Here is a 4,795-nt window from a genome sequence, read left to right on the forward strand (position 1 = left end):
TTCAACTACTGTCCTCTCTTTTTTTTCCTTCTGTACTCTTTTCTTATTTGGGCTTATTTGTTCCTCCATCTTCTTTCCTTTCTTCAGTCTCTGTCATTCAGTAAATCTCTTTCCTGTTATCGTACAACGAGATAATGCCAAGTCCAGAGTAAGTGCGCCCACTACCTGAAGCTGTCCATTATAGGTGTTGCTTACAGTATTGCTTAGTGATATAAAACCAATTTGTATTTATTTACTACTCACAATTCTACATAATCCCTAAATTTCATCAGGTTATATGAATACTATGTACAATTTTTAAAGAAAAAACATTATTACCAAATATTTGCAAAGCACATTTGCTGGAGCCAACGACCACACCACGTTGAGTACACCGCTTCCCGTCCGATCAGCGAAGTTAAGCAACGTTGGGTCTGGTTAGTACTTGGATGGGTGACCGCCTGGGAACACCAGATGCTGTTGGCATCCCTACGTGTCAAGTGGGGTTGGTGGAGGATTAGTGCCCCTCCCTGTAAAACAATTAACTCTAAGCCCTTGGCCACCCCGTCTGGGATACATGGCGTCTGGCAATGAATGAAAATGAAAAACATTTGCTGGAAACTTAAATGTGGGTGCTAAAGGAATAAAACTGCCTGCATACTTCGAAATGCTGTTGGTAATTGTGGACAGTATAAAGTGTGTTATGGCAATCATGTCTACTTTTAAGCATATCTCGTGTAGGGGGGAGGCGGTGGCTCAATCGGTAGAGAGGTGGCCTGCAGTCCTAATGGACCCAGGTTCGAATCCCGGCTGGAGCAGGGAACAGTTTAAGGATTTGAATTTCATTAAATCAGGCTTTACTGATCTACCAGAAGACCCGCCGACATGTCGTAAAAATACCCACTCTAATACCAATACACCAGTCCTGTATGAGACAGCCCTAGCATGTATTCAATATGGACGGTGGGTGTTAGCGCCGAAGTGGTGACATGTAGAGGTGTATGGTATGTAGGAGGACTGCTGGGCCTTGATAGCAGGCTGTGAAGCCTATGCCCAGAGTCGGACACACAAAAAAAAAAAAAAAGTCCCTTACAGTATTTGCACCAACAAGGCAACATCGCCAAGTATGTATGGGGTAATTGTGACCATGATACCAATGCATGTAATAGCAATGGTATTGTTGTGAACATACTGTATATGACAGGCTGAAAACGACTAGGAAACTTGTTTTGTTCGTTTACAAGAAAATTCAAGCAGTAACCACTAAGATAGTGCAGACTTACAAACTCCGACTGAGGGATGGAAAACAGTGATTATGTTCTAGTGCGCTACCCAGGAAGAGGCCATGACAAAGACTATCATTATATCGGTTTGTTACGTAATTTGAGTAAACCAGAAAACATTGCATGGTATCTTCGCTTTTCTCGTAAAATTGAGTCGCAGGAAGTGCAGTCTAGGTTTCTGACTTTCAAAGAGACTGAGGTCTCAGACATTGCAGTCACATCTACAGAGCAAATTGTTTTGAAATTAGAGAAACCAGAGTGTGTGAGGGGAAGTCTTCTATTTAAAGATATTTTTGTATTCGTTGATAGTGTCACTTTATTTTTATTAGATTTAACATTGATTCTATGTATGCCAAACGCTTTTCAAAATTTTCAGTATATTCTGTTGTCAGTACGGTATGATAGTCTACTCTAATACCTCACAATGTTCTGTTCTCAGCAATGTTTGAAATTTGAAGGTTTAAATGCCATTGGCAATCAACGTTTAGATATGAAAATACTTAATTTGTTAATGGCCGGCGTCATTACCACAAAACACGAGGGAATTGCACCATCACATTCCCTTTATATCAGTGAAGTCACTATTTTGTGCAGCAGATCTGTTTTCACAGTACAGATAATAATTCTCGTGACAAACAATTATTTAAAAAAAATCGCCATTACCCTGATGTATGGATTCTTTTATACTCATTTACTTCTCATTCCATCTTTATTTGTCGCTTCCATATCCGACATTCTTTTTTTTTCATCCCCCTTTTTCTATGTCCTGATTCAAAATTATCATCAGTTCTTTTCGGTTTACATCCACCGAGAACTGTGTATGTTGGTATTAAGTATTTCTTGTGTGTGTGTGTGTGTGTGTGTGTGTGTGTGTGTGTGTGTGTGTGTGTGTGTGTGTACCATTGCTGGCTTTCTGAGCATTGTATCGACCTGTCTGTGTCAGTTTTGCTGCGTTATCACACACACACACACACACACACACACACACACACACACACACACACACACATGAAAGAGAGAGAGAGAGAGAGAGAGAGAGAGGGGAGGCATGATTCCATGTGTGTGTGTGTGTGTGTGTGTGTGTGTGTGTTCGTAATTTGTTCCCTCGGCTTGTTTTCGGGGATTATCTGGCAGATTTGTGTCACGAACTGCCTCCCTTTCCCCCGCTCTCTCCCTTCCTACAACCCATCCACGTCACCCAACTCTTAGCTCTTCCATGCCTCGCTTCTCATATTCATGATAATCTTTCACAAGGCAGATGCTCATAATATACAGGGGGTAAATATAAGTATATTGTGGATCATTGTTCTTATATATTACAGGGACGGCTCAGTCAGAGTCGGCACCTTATACTGATGTTGATTCATTAGCAGATTAGTAATTTCACTAAACATTTCAAATATGTTCGCTCCTCACACCAGCAGTTTGAGTTGTTCCTTCAATACAACCGAAGAATGCAAGGTACGAACCACCTTGTTTGTGCGCGCATGGCATCGATAGTCACAGGACATACGACTGCAACACATACAGTATGTTCACAGGAAAAGTGTTAGCAATACGTAGACTCACAAGTCAGATGCTCTGTATATACGGTATATGCTTATAGGACAAAATCCTATTTCCAAGACAAATGCTCACAGCAACAAGAAAATTATGATAAAACTTTAACAATACTATGGCATCTTTTCGTCGCAAGTATGGCCTTCTTCCATCCTGCCATCTTTCAGTCCTAGTGTTGACATCCATCAGTCCTAACCTTGGTGTCACTCGTTCCTGATCTAGGTATACATTGGTTCTACCTTTGACATCCTGTGGCCCAAACCTTGGCGTTGTTTGTTTCCTTCCTTATCGTCCTTCGACTTTAGCTTCGTTATCCTTCAGAAATCTTGTTATGTTTGAGCCCAATCTTGACATCCTCCAGCCTTAACCTTAATATCCTTCGAACCTAATCACATCACCCCCTCCCCCCACGCACATGTGTATCTTTTGAAAAGGTATTTACTTGTACTATACAAACCAGACATAATGGAGACTACCCTAGTCGTAAAAGTTTCATCCTTCCTTCTTCAGCCATTAGTGTTTAGGCTTTTCGTGCATATGAGCATTCCCTGGAAGAGTCTCTATGCTTAGCGAACTGCCATCCACCCATTGGCCAGCAGTCGTGAATCTCGTGTGTTCCTACCCTGGGGTTGCACTCTTTATTAAATGTTTGAAAGTACCGAATTCCTTCCTTTTTAAAGTACCCTGGAAATTAATTGGTGAATGTTAGCATTCTTCAGTTCTATCTTTGGCATCCTTCGGGCTTCAGCTAGGCATCAATTGTCGTGGTCTTAGGAGATTCCCTGGCACCTCTTGCTTACCAGTATAATTCCGTTTGTATACCTCATACCAATTAATCTGGCCAGGCATGTATGGCAACACTGTTCCTGCCGAGATTCTGATTGGCTGGAGGTGTTTGTTCGATTTCGTTGTCGCTAAAACTGATACTCTTTTTGTTATCAGATATGATACTGAGTTTGTCGACAATACAATCGTCAAAAGCAATAAGAAATCCGTTATATACTTATCAACAATGAAATTTTCGTAGGAAGATAGAGATATGAGTCAACAAAGTATTATAACAGTCCAAGTCAAGGTCAGCATTCGAACAATTCCTTTAAATCTCCGACACTCCGTAATATAACAGAAAATTAAGGAAACCTGCTTAATCTAAGCGTTGGTATAACACATTTAAATTTTAAGATCAGTCCATACTGTGATAATAGAGGATATATAATGTAACAGTTTTCCTTTAGCCTACTTTGATTTCTCGCGATTTTTTCAAATCTCCCTCCCCGCAGAACTCGTCTTTTCATTAGAATTTTTAATTATTCAGAGTTGTGGCACGATTTAAGGGTGCGGATTTATCTTAAAATTTAAATGTGTGTTATACCAACGCTTATATTAAACAGGTTTCCTTAATTTTCTGTTATATTACGGAGTGTCGGAGATTTAAAGGAATTGTTCGAATGCTGACCTTGACTTGGGCTGTTAAAATACTTTGTTGACTCATATCTCTATCTTTCTACGAAAATTTCATTGTTGATAAGTATATAACGGATTTCTTATTGCTTTTGACGATTGTATTGTCGACAAACTCAGTATTATATCTGATAATAAAAAGAGTATCAGTTTTAGCAACAACGAAATCGAACAAACACCTCCAGCCAATCAGAATCTTGGCAGGAACAGTGTTGCCATACATGCCTGGCCAGATTAATTGGTATGAGGTATAGTATGGTCTACAGACGACTGTATCAGGCAATCTCTATTGCCGTACTTCCCTTTGGGCGTAGGGGTGCTAGGATAGACTACCGTACTCCAGAACACTTTAGGGTACGAGGCTGACCTACGACTTTCACAATGATGGAAAGCACACCTGTCACTCTGAGAGTCGATCTGCTGTGTGACAGGCACGGCCATCTCTCCGTCTCGAATAGATTACAACAAGGCCACCCGCCTCGTGCAATGTCTAATCATAATCCCAACTGATC

The 4,795-nt window shown here is 40.6% G+C and overlaps 1 non-coding gene across 1 annotated transcript; it reads left to right on the plus strand.

Annotated features, from left to right (window-relative positions):
* The first annotated feature begins 346 nt into the window (after window positions 1-346).
* Window positions 347-465, plus strand: LOC145403477 (5S ribosomal RNA). Its single transcript, XR_013897999.1, has one exon. It is a non-coding gene; the product is annotated as a 5S ribosomal RNA (ribosomal RNA).
* The last annotated feature ends 4,330 nt before the right edge of the window (window positions 466-4,795 follow it).

The sequence above is a fragment of the Coenobita brevimanus genome, chromosome 60, assembly GCF_032717465.1.
Source record: "Coenobita brevimanus isolate Jiangsu-jjx chromosome 60, ASM3271746v2, whole genome shotgun sequence".
In the NCBI taxonomy this organism is placed as follows: Eukaryota; Metazoa; Arthropoda; class Malacostraca; order Decapoda; family Coenobitidae; genus Coenobita; species Coenobita brevimanus.